The 19001-nt window shown below is 43.9% G+C and overlaps 1 pseudogene; it reads right to left on the bottom strand.

Annotated features, from left to right (window-relative positions):
- Nucleotides 1-13724: 13724 nt before the first annotated feature.
- Nucleotides 13725-19001, bottom strand: LOC148714959 (putative disease resistance protein At1g50180; annotated as a pseudogene).

Raw genomic sequence — 19001 nt, 5'->3', positions numbered from 1 at the left:
TGTTTACCCAACCCGACCCGACCTGTTTAACCTGTTTGCCCAACCTGACCCGTTTAACCTGTTTAGACCTGTTTAACCTGTCCAACCCAACCTGTTTAACCTGCCCAACCCGACCTGTTTAGACCCGTTTAACCTATTTAGACCCGTTTAACCTGTTGAACCCATTTAACCTGTTTAACCTATTTAGACCTGTTTAACCTGCCCAACAGTTAAACGGGTTAAACGGTTTAAACGGATCAGACATCTAAAACCCGTATCCGACCCAATTAATAAACAGGTTAAACGGGTCGACCTGTTTACGATCCGAACCTGTTTAGGCCAAACCCAAACCTGTTTATGGCGGGTCGAACACCGGTCGAGTTGGCGGGTCGGGTCATATTTTGCCACCCCTAATTACAGTGGGCCAATAACTAGGGCGAATGCACGATAAATGGAGCCCATGCTAACGTGTTTCAGCGACCATGCGTGCACTTGCATGGCGTGTATGCAATGCACACATGATGCTCTCATTTTTGTTTCTGAGAATTTTTTTTTTCAAAATAAATTTTTTTTTGACCCACGACATGGTGCTTTTCCCTTTCTTTATGTTTTCAAACATCTTTTTACCTTCTCTCTACTTCATAGGGGTTGTATTTTTTTCACGCAGAAGGATTCACCTTCTGAGAATCCACTGATGGATCGCCCACCACACATATATATCCATACTCCAAATGCCATCATTCATCTGCCTGCACAGATCTCAATGCAACCAGCATGTGATGCAGGGATGGATTGGAGTGAAGGAAGGTGAATTTTGTCTTTATCTTTTTTCCTGTTTGTGTTCAAACTCATCAATCTGATGTTCTGCTGTTGTTTGTGTAGAATATTAATAAAAATTATTTCCTGTATTCATGTATGATTATCTAGGTTTTCAGCTTGTGAAGGCCCACGTTGGGTTGGGCCGGCCTCTAAGAAAGGACGGCCCAACACATGAAAGGGGGAGGGAGTTTCTCCCTCCCCTGTTCCGGAAAATCCTCCCCCTCCTCCCGAATCCACCGGAAAGGAGAAGCTTAGGGTGATAAAAACCCTAGCAATCGGGCCGAGACCTCCTCCTCTTTCTAGGGCATCCGTCGAGAGCCGTCCACACACACAAAAAAAAAAAGAGAGAAAGAGATTGGGTTTTACCTTGCCACGGGAGGAATCGACGGGGTTGCCGTCGATCCGGTCGGGAGGACCTCGCCGGAGGCAAGGTGAGCATCTTCTCCTCCGCTTCCATCATCTTTGGCCGTTATTTCCTTGGGGATGTGGTCGGGAAGCCGCCGGACTGATGGGGAAAGCCAAGCCTTTGTCGGCCTTCTTCCCTTCCGTTCCGATCGGCTGTCGCCGAGCGTGTTCTTCCCTTCCGTTCCGGCCGGCCGTCGCCGGGCATGGCACCACCATGGGGCGTCACCGGCCATAGGCCGCCGGCTGCCAAGCATTCTCCTCCTTTCCGTCGGGAAGGAGGAAGGAAGAGGGAGAGAGGGAGAGAACCAACTCTCTCTCTCTTCTTTGTTGTTTTATTTACGGGAAGAAGGAAGAGAGGGAGAAAGAGGGGAAGAGAGAGAGAGAGAAAGAGAGAGAGAGAGACTCTCTCTCTCCTTTGTTATTTATCTTCTCCCTCTAGTTGCTGCCTCTTATTAGTCTGTTTTCTCTCTAATTTAATTCAGGAAGATCATGGATTGTTGGTTAGTCTTGGGATACTAGATACTTGTAGATCATTGAGAGGATCTATTGAGAGCTTAGGGTAGTCAGATATCTTGGGTAACTTTTAATATTGTCTTGCTTCTGTAGGAGAACAACCTATTGGACGAGAGAATGCTGAGCGGAGTCCTACACATTTCGGTTCATAGATCGCCGTGAGGGCGGGTGACTGGTTGTCTGAGCTTTCAACAAAGGGTAAGGATCCTTGTACGCCAATCCTGCATGATATAATATTTTTATGCTTAGATATGTATGATATGCTATGATCCAGACGAATCAAAAATAGTTTTATATTAAATTATATTTTGATCGTGTTGGCTTGTGATTGGTAGTATGATGGATGCATGTATGTGTATAACTTATACCTGCATAATTGAATTTATGGATGTGGTGGTATGGACTAACCATGTTATATTGATTGCCCTTTCACGGGCCGGAAACGTGTCCATGGTTAGTCTAGGCCGAAAATAAAGTGGAAAAAGGGAATGGATGTGTGTTTGTGAATTGATTAAATGAACAGGGACTTTGGGCTTATCTCGTTATTATTGATTGCCCCATCACAGGCTGGAAATGTGATATTATCGATTGCCCCATCACAGGCTGGAAATGTGATACCATTGATTGCCCCGTCACAGGCCGGAAATGTGATACTATCGATTGCCCCGTCACGGGCCGGAAACGTGACCGGGATGTAGCCCAAAGTCGAAAAGATAATTGATCCGGATCAAGTTAATAGAGAATGAAAAGAAAGAGCATTGAAAACAGTAATGAAGATTTATGAGCTATCATATGCTATATCATTCTTGTGTGGCTGGACTTTCATTGATGTTTTACGTACATATTTATATTGACTATTTGAGCTTGTTGATAGCCGGTTTATGATTTTATGACATGTGCATTAATTTCTTGTAGTTTTCAAGTCTATATTATTATTGTGTTGGTGTGGATGTGTAGGGGTTCTTACTGGGCTGTAAAGCTCACCCCCTCTTCTTTTTTTTTCTTTATCAGAGTTGCAGGATGCATAGATTTGGATGGGATGGGCGCAGAGTGCAAGTACCAGAGTCATTAGTTAGTTAGTTTGTTTATCCTTCTTTGATGTTGATGAACATTTGAAGATCTTGTAATTGATCTAATTTGTTTATTTGGACATATCGGATTTGTCTATTTGAATTATAAATTTCTTGTGGATTTATTGAAATTTTTGTTAATCATAGGCCTTGCATGATCTTTAGGGCACTGCTCTAGGGCTCATGCGGCCGGTCGCGTACCGGACCCGGGTGCTGGGTTCGGGGCGTGACAGAGTGGTATCAGAGCTTAAGGTTAAGGTATCCTAGGGTTTAGGTTCAGGTGAGACTGAGTGGGAGAAGAATATTAAATGACTTACTAAAGTACCCCATAGATACATTTTCTTTGCAATCTTTAAATGTTAAAAGTAACTTGTGTAGGTTGGTATGGCACGAGGGAGTGGACGTGGGCGTAATAGGAGGCCGACTCACTTTGCCGATGGCTCTGCTGCTTGGACGCCCTCCGAACAACAAGAAGGTGCTCCACCCTCGCCGACCAGGAGTATGCACCCGCAGGAACACCACGTCAACCCTATTGGTAGTGCTTTGGAAGTGGGAACCCTAGAAACTCCAAGGACAGGAACCTCGGGTGAGCCTGGAATTCAGCCTAATAAACCACTGAGTGCTTCTCAGATGATGCAAACAATGATGCAACAACAAGCTACTTCCCGTTCAGACATGATGAGAATGATGGAGATGCAACAACGCTTCATGGAACAGCAGCAACAATTTATGCAGCAACAGTTACAACATCAGCAGCAGCAGGTGACTCCTCAGTACCTACAGGGGGCTACGAGTCGGCAGGAGCATCATGTTAGTTTGGTAGAATTCAAAAAGTTTGCACCTTCAGCTTTTAAAGGCACTTCTGACCCTTTAGAGGCTGAGACTTGGCTGAATGAAATGGAAAAGGTTTTCAATGCTCTGAGATGCCCTGATGAGGATAGGGTTACTTTTGCTACATTTATGCTGCTGGGAGAAGCGGATATTTGGTGGAATGTGGAAAGAGGAAAGATGGGACAGAATGCTACATCTTTGACTTGGGAAGGATTTAAGGAGCTTTTCCGTGACAAGTATATTCCCCAAAGCGTGAGACGGCAGAAATTTCGAGAGTTTACCCGGTTAGAGCAAGGGAATATGACGGTCGCAGAGTATGCTGCAAAGTTTGGGGAACTAGCCAGGTATACCCCAGGACAGGTGGAGAATGAAAGAGAACGAGCTGAGAAGTTTGAAAGTGGACTTAGAGCCCGAATCAGACAACAGGTGTCTACCTTCGAGCTTTCTTCCTACAAGGATGTGGTTAACAAAGCTTTGGTAATTGAGAGGGGCTTAAATGACACTCAAGAAGAGAGGGAAAGAATTTTGAAAAAGAGGAACAGACAAGCTGAGCTACAAAATAAGCAGGGCAGAAATACTGAATCCAAGCCCAAGAAACAAACTACTGTGAATGATAAAACTCAGCACAAGGATACTGTAAAATGCTATAGATGTGGTGGCCCCCACTATCGAAGAGACTGTCACTGGTTTAATGGGAATTGTTTTTCATGTGGCCAACAGGGCCATAGGGCAGACACTTATCCTAATCGCAGAGAGCAACAAACTCGACAGGCATCTCAGCCTATTCAGGGAGCTCCAACCAACCAAGCAACTCAGAATGAACAACAACGAGGAGGACAGCAGAGGCCTAGAACCCAGGGGCGAGTCTATGCTCTTACACAACACGATGTCGACGCCTGTAACACCGTGGTGACAGGTACAATTGAAATCTCATCCACGAATGCCTATATTTTGATTGATCCTGGAGCTACTCATTCTTTTGTATCTGCTGATTTTGTTGGAATAAATAGTACATTGATTTCTTTGCCACTAGAGACTGAACTGTGTGTCTCCATCGCTAATGGAGATATAATCTTAGTTAACTCTGTTTGCAAAGATTGTATCTTGAATATTGAAGGTAGGGAAATGAAAGTAGATTTACTAGTCCTAGGGATGAAGGATTTCGACATGATACTTGGGATGGACTGGTTGGCAGCATATCATGCCACTGTTGACTGCTTCGAGAAAACAGTAAAATTTCAAATTTCTGGTCAGCCAGAGTTTACTTTTAATGGCAACAGGATGTTACCTCCGCCAAAAGTAATTTCAGCCATACAGGCCAAGCGACTCCTTCGGAAAGGTGATGAAGGATTCTTAGCCATGGTAATGGGCACCCAGCTGGAAGAACTCAAACTAGAAGACATTCCTATTGTGAGGGAATTTTCTGATGTCTTTTCAGAGGATTTGCCAGGATTACCTCCTGATAGAGAGGTTGAATTCTCCATTGATTTGATTCCTGGCACTGGACCGATTTCTAAGGCCCCATACCAGATGGCTCCAGCTGAATTAAAAGTGCTAAAGGAACAACTACAGGAGCTGTTGGACAAGGGTTTCATCAGGCCTAGTGTTTCTCCTTGGGGTGCTCCTGTACTATTTGTGAAAAAGAAATATGGCAGTTTCCGGCTTTGCATAGATTATCGAGAAATAAATGGAGTAACAGTGCGGAATAAATACCCTTTACCGAGAATTGATGATTTGTTCGATCAGCTGCAAGGGGCACAAATCTTCTCAAAACTTGATCTACGCTCCGGATACCACCAGTTGAGAATAAAGGCTGAAGACATACCAAAGACAGCATTCAGAACTAGATATGGACACTATGAGTTTTTGGTTATGCCCTTCGGGTTAACAAATGCACCAGCAGCCTTTATGGATCTTATGAATCGGGTGTTCAAACCCTACCTGGATCAATTTGTGGTAGTATTTATTGATGACATTCTAGTCTATTCAAAAAGTCCACAAGAGCATGAGGAGCATTTGAGGATAGTGTTACAAACTCTTAGAGAAAACAAGCTTTATGGCAAGTTACAGAAATATGAGTTCAGGTTAAACAGTATCACCTTTCTCGGGCACGTGATCTCTAAGGATGGCATCTCTGTCGATCCAAAGAAAGTAGAGGCAGTAGTTGATTGGAGTAGACCTACTAATGTGTCCGAGGTGCGCAGCTTTTTAGGAATGGCGGGATACTATCGGAGATTCGTTGAGGGATTCTCTCGTATTGCCATGCCTCTATCTCGCCTAACCCAAAAGCAAGTAAAATTTGAATGGAAGGAGGATTGTGAGCAGAGTTTTCAGGAGTTGAAAAGACGATTGGTGACAGCTCCGATATTGGCCCTTCCATCTGGATCAGGAGGCTTCAGCATCTATAGTGATGCATCACGCAAGGGCCTCGGCTGTGTTCTTATGCAGAATGAAAAGGTGATAGCCTATGCTTCTAGACAGTTGAAACCATATGAGTTGAATTACCCTACACATGATTTGGAGTTAGCAGCTGTGATCTTTGCTTTAAAAATATGGAGGCACTATTTATATGGTGAACATTGTGAAATTTTTACGGACCACAAAAGTTTGAAGTATATCTATACTCAAAAGGAGCTGAATTTGAGGCAAAGGAGATGGCTAGAACTATTAAAGGATTATGACTTAACTATTAATTACCATCCGGGAAAAGCAAATGTTGTGGCTGATGCTCTAAGCAGGAAATCTTCAAGTAAATTAGCGGCTCTGATCACTACACAAAGAAACATTTTGTTGGACTTGGAGAGATATGAAATTGAAATACGACTGCATGATTCTCAAGTACGACTTGCTAATCTTATGGTGCAGCCTACCTTGATTGAGAGAATTAAGTCATCTCAAAAAGAGAATTCAGAATTACAGAGGGTAAGGGAAATAGTAGAATCTGGTGTCCAAAGTGAATTTCATGTGCATGAGGATGGTTCCTTAAGATTCGGTAGCAGATTGTGCGTCCCTAAAGTTCCAGAATTAAGGAATGAAATTTTAGAGGAGGCTCATAGCTCAGCTTATACAATGCATCCAGGAGGCACAAAGATGTATCAGAATTTAAAGAAACATTTTTGGTGGAGTGGTATGAAAAAGGATATTGCTCAATTTGTAGCTCAGTGTTTAGTATGTCAACAGATAAAAGCAGAACATCAGAGACCTGCGGGACCGTTACAGTCTCTACTTATTCCTCAATGGAAGTGGGAGCATATCACCATGGACTTTGTGACTAACTTGCCAAAAACCCTACGAGGTAATGATGCCGTGTGGGTAATTGTTGACCGGCTAACTAAATCAGCACACTTTTTGCCTTTCAGAGTTGGTTTCTCCTTAGAGAGATTGGCAGGCCTATATATAGAGCATATTGTGAAGTTGTATGAGGTCCCAGTTACCATTGTGTCAGACAGAGACAGTAGATTTGTATCACAGTTTTGGAAGAGTCTTCATAAGGCTCTTGGAACCAAATTGAGCTTTAGCACAGCTTTCCACCCCCAAACCGATGGACAGTCAGAAAGAACCATCCAGATCTTGGAAGACATGTTGAGAGCCTGTGTCATGGATCTAGGAGGAGCGTGGGATGGCCACTTATCACTAGTAGAGTTTGCTTACAATAATAGCTATCAAGCAAGTATACAAATGGCTCCTTTTGAGGCGTTGTATGGCCGGAAGTGCCGATCTCCTATTTGTTGGGATGACGTGGGCGAGAGAAAATTATTAGGCCCAGAGATAGTACAACAGACTGTTGATAAGGTGCAAGTAATCAGAGAACGACTCCGTACAGCTCAGAGTCGCCAAAAGAGTTATGCTGATAATAGAAGGAGAGAACTGAAATTTTAAATTGGAGATCATGTTTTCTTGAGAGTGTCACCTACAAAAGGTGTGATGAGATTTGGGGTTCGTGGCAAATTGAGCACTAGGTATGTTGGGCCGTTTGAGATTTTGGACAAGGTTGGGGAGGTGGCGTATCGATTGGCTTTACCACCGGCTTTATCCAGTGTGCACAATGTTTTTCATGTGTCAATGTTGAAGAAATATATACCAGATCCGAGTCATGTAGTAGCATATGAGCCATTACGTCTTCAGGAGGATTTGACCTATGAGGAGTTCTCGGTACGAATTGTGGACAGAAAAGATCAGGTACTACGATATCGAACCATTCCTTTTGTGAAGGTACAATGAAATAATCATACAGAAAGAGAGGCTACTTGGGAGCTCGAAGAAGAGATGATAGTCAAGTATCCGCAGCTTTTTCAAACCTCAGGTATGTCAATTTTGAGGACGAAATTTTTTTTTAAGGGCGGGGGGGGGGGAATGTGAAGGCCCACATTGGGTTGGGCCGGCCTCTGAGAAAGGACGGCCCAACACATGAAAGGGGGAGGGAGTTTCTCCCTCCCCTATTCCGGAAAATCCTCCCCCTCCTCCCGAATCCACCGGAAAGGAGAAGCCTCCCGAATCCGCAGCTTTTTAGGGTGATAAAAACCCTAGCAATCGGGCCGAGACATCCTCCTCTTTCTAGGGCATTTTTCGAGAGCCGTCCACACACACACAACAAAAAAAAAAGAGAGAAAGAGATTGGGTTTTACCTTGCCGCGGGAGGAATCGACGCGGTTGCCGTCGATCCGGTCGGGAGGACCTCGCCGGAGGCAAGGTGAGCATCTTCTCCTCCTCTTCCATCATCTTTGGCCGTTATTTCCTTGGGGATGTGGTCGGGAAGCCGCCGGACTGATGGGGAAAGCCGAGCCTCTGTCGGCCTTCTTCCCTTCCGTTCCGGTCGGCTGTCGCCGGGCGTGTTCTTCCCTTCCATTCCGGCCGGCCGTCGCCGGGCATGGCACCACCATGGGGCGTCACCGGCCATAGGCCACCGGCTGCCAAGCATTCTCCTCCTTTCCGTCGGGAAGGAGGAAGGAAGAGGGAGAGAGGGAGAGAACCAACTCTCTCTCTCTTCTTTGTTGTTTTATTTACGGGAAGAAGGAAGAGAGGGAGAAAGAGGGGAAGAGAGAGAGAGAGAGCCGACTCTCTCTCTCCTTTGTTATTTATCTTCTCCCTCTAGTTGCTGCCTCTTATTAGTCTGTTTTCTCTCTAATTTAATTCAGAAAGATCATGGATTGTTGGTTAGTCTTGGGATACTAGATACTTGTAGATCCTTGAGAGGATCTATTGAGAGCTTAGGGTAGTCAGATATCTTGGGTAACTTTTAATATCGTCTTGCTTCTATAGGAGAACAACCTATTGGACGAGAGAACGCTGAGCGGAGTCCTACACATTCCAGTTCATAGATCACTGTGAGGGCGGGTGACTGGTTGTCTGAGCTTTCAACAAAGGGTAAGGATCCTTGTACGCCAATCCTGCATGATATAATATTTTTATGCTTAGATATGTATGATATGCTATGATCCAGACGAATCAAAAATAGTTTTATATTAAATTATATTTTGATCGTGTTGGCTTGTGATTGGTAGTATGATGGATGCATGTATGTGTATAACTTATACCTGCATAATTGAATTTATGGATGTGGTGGTATGGACTAACCATGTTATATTGATTGCCCTGTCACGGGCCAGAAACGTGTCCATGGTTAGTCTAGGCCGGAAATAAAGTGGAAAAAGGGAATGGATGTGTGTTTGTGAATTGATTAAATGAATAGCGACTTTGGGCTTATCTCGTTATTATTGATTGCCCCATCACAGGCTGGAAATGTGATATTATCGATTGCCCCATCACAGGCTGGAAATGTGATACCATTGATTGCCCCGTCACAGGCCGAAAATGTGATACTATCGATTGCCCCGTCACGGGCCGGAAACGTGACCGGGATGTAGCCCAAAGTCAGAAAGATAATTGATCCGGATCAAGTTAATAGAGAATGAAAAGAAAGAGCATTGAAAACAGTAATGAAGATTTATGAGCTATCATATGCTATATCATTCTTGTGTGGCTGGACTTTCATTGATGTTTTACGTACATATTTATATTGACTATTTGAGCTTGTTGATAGCCGGTTTATGATTTTATGACATGTGCATTAATTTCTTGTGGTTTTCAAATCTATATTATTATTGTGTTGGTGTGGATGTGTAGGGGTTCTTACTGGGCTGTAAAGCTCACCCCCTCTTCTTTTTTTTTTCTTTATCAGAGTTGCAGGATGCATAGATTTGGATGGGATGGGCGTAGAGTGCAAGTACCAGAGTCATTAGTTAGTTTGTTTGTTTATCCTTCTTTGATGTTGATGAACATTTGAAGATCTTGTAATTGATCTAATTTGTTTATTTGAACATATCGGATTTGTCTATTTGAATTATAAATTTCTTGTGGATTTATTGAAATTTTTGTTAATCATAGGCCTTGCATGATCTTTAGGGCACTGTTCTAGGGCTCATGCGGCCGGTCGCGTACCGGACCCGAGTGCTGGGTTCGGGGCGTGACACAGCTTTTGCTTAAATAGAGTTTGATGAGTTACAAAACATGCCGTAACTCTTAATTGCATAACTAGCCATTGATTTCCTAGGGGATCAGTAAAACTTGTATTTTGTATTGCATCAAAGTTGATCCTGTAAATTATCTTTTTAACTTTTGCTTAAGCAGTAGTGTATAATGAGCTGAATACGTGTCGCTGTTCATTAGATTGGAGGTCGTTAGCTAAATTCTGTGCAGGAAAAGTTACAGGTTGCAACATAGTTGGAAAAGCTTCTGCAACTGTAGAAAATAAACTAATTTATACCATTTTAGGTGTAAGCGCTTGTTGCTTGTCCCTTCCATCGCAATCTTTTGCCTTACAACTCCTAGCCTTTGCCTTTCTCTCAATAAATTGCATTTGCTTGAAATAAGATGACAAAATTTATTTTTATTGATTCGTGTGTAATTTAATTAAGATATATTTCGAATTCTAGAATTTTTCCCCAGAAAAAGGCAAGAGAACGAACCGATTCATGAAATGATTTGTTTTGAGCTAATTTATAATTTGTTTATCAAAAGAAACAGACAACTATGAGTGACTGCAACCATGTAAAAAGGCAAGGCAATTGTTGTTTAACTTCTAAAAGGCTATCAGGCAAGCTTCTTTCTAAAGTATTCTCAGGCTAGTCTCAAATGTTCCTTTTCCTCATCTTTTCTCTAATTTACTTGCCCTTGTCTGATCGCATCAGAAACTGAACACTGGACAAATTATCACAAAACCGTAGTTATTTAGGCCCAAAGCCAGAAGCTCTTCTGCCATCAAGTGCTGAAGGGATAGCCTTCCACTCCCTTGCTCTGTTTCTTCACAGCCACTGTCCAACAGTCGGTTTTCTTAGAACGCTGCTCCACAAAATTCTCTCTGCTGCAAAAGACAGCAAAAGATATCAAGTAGGAGGAAACAGCTGAACTGGCAATGGCATGCTTCAATTCACTCAACAGCACCTTTGACAAATGTCCAATTGAAGTTAATAGAGTTCATTAATGATTACTTTAGCTTTATGCAGCTCTCTCTCTCTCTCTCTCTCTCTGCGTGCCTGCGCGTGCATGCGGGCGCGAATTTAGTGGGACAGTTTCATTTTTCTTACCTACAGAGTGGAGAGCACTAAAACATAAGCATCCAGTTTCTGAAGACAGTGGCCAGCTTGGGTCCATGAATCTCACGTGCTTCCACCTCCACCTGACAATGATTATTTATAAGCAAGGATTCCAAACAACAAAATTAGCAAAATCAAGGAATAATTGGGCCTGTATTAGCAAAATCTGTTTTTTGACGCTTATTTACATAAGCAATCATTCCTCTTTAGGCATCAACTGAGCAAAGAGAAATAGAACTAGTACCAACGGTTGAAGAAATATGCAAGGCATATCATCAGATTATACTGAGTATTAAGAGGATTTCTTGAGCATATGTAGTTTATAGAGTTCACTAGTAGGAACGTAATGAACATTTTCTACCACAGCTTTATTCTGCAAGTAAAGTCTTGTGCTATGAATGCATAAGTAGGTAAAGAGTATATGTGTTGAGCTACTAAGAAAGTAATAACCCCTAAAGAGGCTAGAGCAAGACCTAATTGAAAATGAATCGAACTATTGATTGTGTCATAAAGACTCTTATGCCCACGTCCTAATCGACCCCCCGGAGGAATATACGTTTCTAAAAGATCTTTGATATTGTGTCCATGGCATTTTGGAAGTACTTGGCATCCAAATTGGAATCCATGGCATTCATCTCTTCCATCAGTGACTCATAGAGACCTACAAAAATCCATAGGATAAGTTTTCACAACAAAATAAAGCATCGTGACTGAGGAACAATACCATTACATGCATTTATCAAAAACAGATATTAATTACATTTCTATACCACCTATATGTTCAAATCCTAAACTCCTTAACACCCATACACAATTTTAACACATTTTCAGATTTTTTAAAGGTTAAAATTTGGGAAGATTCTCAGAGTCTTTTAAAAGTCCCTAAAACAAGAAGTTTGAATTTTAGCCGGTTAGAAAATAAACTGGTTATGCCATAATCTATGTTTCTTATAGAAGTTCTCTATCGAGTAAATTTGTGTCAATATGATCATAGTTTGGCAAAAGTTGAATAAGGAAAGTTTGGATTTTTTATGTTTCACTGTCATTTCATTTTCTAAAAAAGGGCTTGGAGAAACTAGAATTTTTTAACTTGAAAATTGGGTTTAAAATAGAAAAAGAAATTGTTGAACATCAAATAACTCTCTTCTTCACTTTTTTTTTGCTAGTTCTTCTTCTGCTTGCATTGCTTTCTCTTTCTTCCCTTGAAACTAAACCCAACAGCCTGTAATTTGTCCATAGGCTACAACAATAAGCAAGAACAAAAATCAAAGAATTCAGTCCAGAGAGAGATTTAGCTCCTGTTTAACAGAGCACTTCAATCAAAAATTAAAAAAGAAAAAATCAAGACGGAGAGAGAGGGGCCAATTGTCTGGATCCTTGAGGTTCTTGATTTCAAAGAAGACATAGGATCACAGCCAGCAGTAATGACATTGATCGTCACCGGTTGTTCCAAGTACATATCCTGATTTTCTCCATTTTTGTTTTTTTCCTTTCCGAAGTGTTCTTGGTCGACTCCTTCCTTCGTATTCATTAAATTTCTTTTGTGAACTGGATGACAGTTTTTCTCATATGGCAAGGAGAAACGAAACAAATATTATGGCTCAGGAAGGTTAATGATACAGTCCCACCTTCCATCAAAAGCCTTTTGGCAGGCAGTAATGGTTAAATAGCAGTTACAAGAACTGCTTATGTCTGAAATTGGGTCTAAGAAATGCAGCCATGTTTTAAAACCCATTTTAGTGTCTGCCGCATGAACGCTATTCTTTCGAGATGTTTATGATAGGAACTCACATCAAAGCATTTGTTTCAACGGATCACAAGCCCACCAAATGAGCTATCACACGTGCAATTAATGTGATGCTGAATGGAAGCTTTAAACAAGGAAGACAACAAAGAACAACTTCAGTTTTGTAGTTTTCTGTGACACTTGCCAGAGGAGCTGATAAATCTAGAGTGTGCAGCATGATATTTTATATGTAATTTCCAGGTTTATTAATGGTCTTATCCGCGTTTTAGTGCATACGGATTGAGTTATTGCCCCTGTCATCAAACTGTTCTTATTTGACAAAAAACAACCAAAAATAGTAAAGATCAATCTCCAGTAAGATCAGCAGTACTTCATTGAGTTTAATGCTCTGTTTTCTTGAGCTAGAGAAGGGAAAGAATTTTTTTAGAATCAGTTTCTTAACTTCTGCATCAAAAGTGCTGCAACTCAACCAGAATTTCAGCAATTTGGACATTCAAAGGTCAGAAAGAAATAAAATGTCCTATTCACCATAATTGCTTAGAATGCCATTTTGAGCTATTAAGATTTTATAAAGCTCTGCAAATCATAACACTCTGCATTGAAATATGTCAAACATGTGAATTGCTACAATTACAAGCTTTGAGTGTATTCTATCATGCAAGAGGTTTATTCCATTAGTAGAATCCTCGAGATATTGAAACAACACGCAACACAGGGGGAGAAAATGGAGGAGAGAGGGAGTGACTTTCAGGTATGGGTGATATCATATCAATGACGCTCATTTTCAAAAGTAATGGAGTCAATGTGTCGGACCTTGTACCCATCCTCATCTCTGACCCTGTCATTGAACTCACGAGGCATAGCAATCAGCTTCAGCTCCCGAAGTGTGGTCATGTGCTGCAATCCCTCGGGAAGCATATTCAATTTCGTGCACCAATCGATGGTTAAGTGGGTGAGGCTGGGCATCGCCCCAGCCTCCACGCTCCACTCCTCTAAATAATAGAGGGTCGTTAATATCAAGTGCCGCAGTCGAGGAAAGCCACCAGCAGAAGAACACGACATGCTCCTCCCCACGTATGCATTTCTTTTTAGGGCAAGAAGTCTGAGGTTCGGCAGATTCTCCAGAACTTGCATTGGGTCTTGCTCAAACTCAGAGTAAGATAATATGAGCTTGGTGAGGTTTGGTGGGAACTGATTGCTGTTTGGGAGCTGCTGCTGTGGTCTGAGTAACAATCGCCCAAACAAATTCAACGAACGGAGGTGGTGCAAGTTTGGTGCATGAGCGAAAGGGATGTCCCCAGGGATAAGAGAAAATTCTAGTGTCAAGGAGACGAGGCTGTCCATTTTCTCGATTGCTTTTCCGAGCGACTTTCCAAGCATTCTGCTGCATGTTCTGTCCATTGCCTCCTCAGTAAAGCCAGGTGTAGTAACCCAATTTTTGATAAATCTTATGGCTAGAATATGGCTGAAAAGACTGATGACATTTATACTACGTACATAGTTTGCAATTTGCAGAGTCTGCAAGTTGTTGTGATCACCACTTATTGGGGCGTTTAGAAATGCAAGTATATTAATATAGACGTGTCTCAGCGTCCGGATTTTCCAAAATGATTTCGGAAGCCAATAAATGTTTGTGTCTCTGACATCCAGAGTCTGCAGATTTAGGAGATGCCGGATGGAGGATGGCAGTCTCTTCAAACCAGTGTTTCTCAATCCCAGGTATCGTAGATGAATCATGCTGCCGATCTATTTTGGTAACTCCTTCAAATCTCTTGCACCCTCCAACTCCAGCACCCTTACTAAGTTTAATCCATTCAAAAATTTTTCCGCAGCAGTACTGTCTTTCAAAACTAAATTGAAGCCCAGCAGAGTGCGGAGATGTGGTGAGAAAACAACAACCTCGTCATTTATACGACTGTGGAAAGCCGCACGATGACACGATATACCATCAGATACTGCCTTGTCGTCGCTGCTGCAAATATGAAGAAATCCATCCTTTCTGGCTTCTGATAGGCCAAAGTCGCGCAGCATATCATGGATGCGTATGCTCTCAACCCGCCCATGAGCCATGCTTCTCTCCACAACCTGGATCATGCACCTCTGCACCAACTCATCCAGCCAGTCCCTTGCGGTGTCTTCCATCGTCTGTGTCTGCTCTTGTGGTATGAGACCTTCGGCGATCCACAACCTAACCAATTTGGAAGCGGAGATAGTTGAGTCCTCTGGGAACGCAGCGATGTACAAGAAACATGGTTTTAACGGATATGGCAAGTCATCGTAACTCAAACCCAATATACGGAGGCATTCCTGCCCATCTCCACTAGATTCCCATTTCATGCTCCGAGCTACTCTCAACCAGGTGTCGTAGCTACGATCTTTCCTCGACAGAAGGCCCCCTAACACCACAAGTGCAAGAGGAAGTCCACCACACCTCTTTGCAAGCTTCTGGGCCAATGCCTCCAGCCCAGTCGGGACATCTTGATTTGGTGGAAATGCCTTCCTACGGAAGAGTTCCAAACTCTGTGCGTCGTTCAAAAGCTGCAGTTCATGTGGAGGAATCCATGGCTCGGCATGTCTTGCAACTTCAATTTTACGGGTAGTAAACAGTATTCTGCTCCCGTTGTTTCCATTAGAAAAGATGTGATGCATTTGTCTCCAAACATCAACACTCCATACATCATCCATCACGACCAAATGCCTTTTGTCTCTTAGGAAGTTACGGAGCTGCTCTCTCACTTCTTCTTCACCCATCTGCTCTAACTCTTCTAGTGTAATTCTTGTATTTCTTTGTTTCTTCTTTGTGAGTCCCATCACCTTTTTCATGATATCCTTCAGTAGCTCAATAACTCGGTACTTCTGAGAAACTGAAATCCAAGCAAAGGTGTCAAAATGTTCTCTAATCGCTGGGTCATTATGTAGTTTTCTTGCGAGGGTGGTCTTGCCAAGCCCACCCATACCCACTATAGAAACTACACTGCAGTTTTTGTTCTCCGGATCAACTAATTGTTTCACTATTTTTTCTTTATCATCCTCAAAGCCTACGACATCAGTGTCGTCGTAGAAATGAGGAGGGAATTGTCTCAGTGCTTGCAAACTGTCGTCCACTCCACTACTTTCACCTAGATTAGCAATGCCATATCTATCTCTGCTATCGGAAATACTCTGGATCTTGATCTTTATCTGCTCAATTCTGGAACTAATTTTACGGTGGGTGATCAATTCACAAGGTTTGTGAGAGTACCTTGAAATGGAGCCCATGCAGCCTCTCTTTTTTTTTTTTTTTTTTTTTTTGGTGAAAACGGCAATTCATATAGCTCTAAATTGAGTACATCTAGCCATATCAAAATAAAGTAACGAGTACAACGTAGAGGGAATATCTCCTGACGAAGTCCAGATGACCTCTCCGGAGTGCCGAGCGGCAAAGGAGGCGACCCAGTCTGCTGCACTGTTCGCCTCCCGAAAAACATGTGAAGCCTGGAAGACTCTCGCCTCCCGAGCCAATCTCCGAATCTCACGGATGAGAGGATGATCATCTCCATATCTGTCCACTCCCCGAATCCACTCTATCACCACAGAGGAATCTCCCTCAAGGCAAATGTGCTCAGCACGTAGTACCCGCCTCGCATAGGATATCCCCTCACAGGCAGCCCGTAGCTCCGCACCAACTACGGTAAATTCCGGCGCGCGGCGTCCACCAGCTGTTATCAAGCTGCCGAGATGGTCTCTGATAACAAAGCCAACTCCTCCTGACACCCCATCAGCCGACCTACTACCATCAAAATTCACTTTGAGATGACCAAGGGGTGGGGGTACCCAAGAGACTAGGGCGAACCTGGGCGCTGTGACAGCAGAAAGAGTACCCCAGGTGTCCCTGGCCATCTCAGAAGGAAAAATAACAGCAGCGGAAGAAACCTCCCTAGCAAGACGCATGGCTCTGTCCACCACCATCTGCGGGGAAAACCGCCTGCCCTCAAAAATGCCGGCATTCCTATCCAGCCAGATAGAATGAGCCAAATATGCCCCCTGGATCCCGGCCTCAACTGTGCTAGGCCGCCGTAAAGCCGCTCTCAACCAATGAATCAAGTCCTGTGTCGACTCGACTGAATGGGGTAACAGTGTGGGCGATCGACTCCAAATGCCCCTAGCTCTGGGGCACAGCAAAAGAACATGATCCATCGTCTCCTCAGTCTCCGTACACTCATGACAGCACTGAGTGATCCGCACCCCTCGCCGCGCCAGTAAGCTCCTGGTCGGTAGGCAGCCCCACGCTACCTTCCAGATGAAGAGCGCCACACGCGGGTGAATCCGCATCCTCCAGATCCAACCTCCCTCTATCTGTCGTACTGGCTCTCGGCTCAAAAAAGTATGGATATCCCTGGCTCGCACCTGCGATCGCCCTGTCGGCATCCAGACTAATCTGTCCGCCCCTCCCTGGGCAAAAATAGGTAGGGCCAGGATCCTCTCCGTCAACTGCTCCCCGAAAGCCTCCCTGATCAGCTCCATCCTCCAGTGGTCCCCCTCCGGCTCCATCAAGTCACTGACCCTGAGACCGGCTAACCTCGATGTGTCCACTGTAATCGGAAGTCTACTCATAGGCTGCTCCGTCACCCACCGGTCCTCCAACACATCAATAGATCGACCATCACCAATGGCCCATCTAATCGCCGGGAGCACCAACCCTGCTCTAGCACAAATCTCCCTCCATATCGGTGAGTGGCGTCGCCCCGACCGGGCACCCGGCACTGGATCGCCATACTTGGCCCTCATAAGTGAAGACCACATGCCATCAGGCTCCAACACCACTCTAGCAGCGTGTCGTGCAGCTAGAACCTCACGCCTCGCCATCAAGGACTGCACACCCAAGCCACCATATCTCGTCGGCTGACATACAACCTCCCAAGCCATAAGATGGATACCCCTTCTGCCTCCAGTCCTTCCCCAAATAAAATCCCTGAAGATCTGCTCAATATTCCTAACTGTAGCTGCCGGTATAAGAGAGTTAGATAATAAATAAATCGGGATCGAGGAAAGAACTGACCGTACCAATATAATCCTGCCCATCATGGAGAGAGAGTGTATCTGCCACCCCTCCAGCCTATGCCGGATGCTGATCTCAAGAGGGGTACAATCACTGCTACGCAGACGCTGCCCAGAGATAGGGACTCCCAAATACCTTAACGTGCCCTCCTGCTCTCCCACCCCCAGAATCTCCAGTATAGCTGTCTTCACATCAGGTTTGGTCTTCGGGCTAAAACAAATTGCTGATTTAGATAAATTAACCCGTTGACCTGACATAGAGCAATAATCCCGCAAGATCGTCCAAATAATCCCTGCAGCCTGTCTAGTCGCACGGACTAGCAGAAGACAATCATCGGCAAATAGTAGATGGGATATCGGGGAGGCATCCGGCACAGGCCTATAAACCTCCAGCTCCTGGGTGGTCACTGCATGCCGCAAGGTCCTGGAAAGCGCATCTGCACATATAATAAACAGTAATGGGGAGAGAGGACAACCCTGACGCAGCCCACCAGAGGACACAAAGTACCGTGATGGCGTTCCATTTACCAAAATGGCAAAGGAAGGGCCTCTAATGCACCCCATGATCCATCTGATCCATGCCTCGGGAAATCCAAACCCCTGCAATGACTGCTGTACAAAATCCCACCTCATCCTATCATATGCCCTCTCCATGTCAAGCTTGACCCCCATCAGCCTCTCCTTTGGTGTCGGCTCTCGCGCATGTACTTGATGGCGTCTATAACGTCTTCCATTTCATAGGCTACACCTCTTATCCCACTTATCCAGCTCTCCATTGTTGCATCTCCTCTCTTCCTTCTGGAATCTGCATCTTTGAGGAAACCTTGCAATAGCTGGAGTTGTGTTTTCACCCATTCGATCTGATCACGCACACCACCCAAGGAAACAGCTTCCTGGATAAGAAGCTTGGCAAGCTGAGACACCACATGAGCAACAATAATCTCAGCCATCTCTCCTCGGATCTTCCTGAAAGAAGTTCGGTCTGGATGCTGTCTGTCACCAATGGCC

Source organism: Phoenix dactylifera, chromosome 2 (assembly GCF_051530095.1).
Source record: "Phoenix dactylifera cultivar Ajwa chromosome 2, Ajwa_hap1_PhDact_Kaust_v1.1, whole genome shotgun sequence".
Lineage (NCBI taxonomy): Eukaryota > Viridiplantae > Streptophyta > Magnoliopsida > Arecales > Arecaceae > Phoenix > Phoenix dactylifera.
Note: the sequence above shows the minus strand (reverse complement) of the source record. Positions and strands in the feature narration are given on the sequence as shown.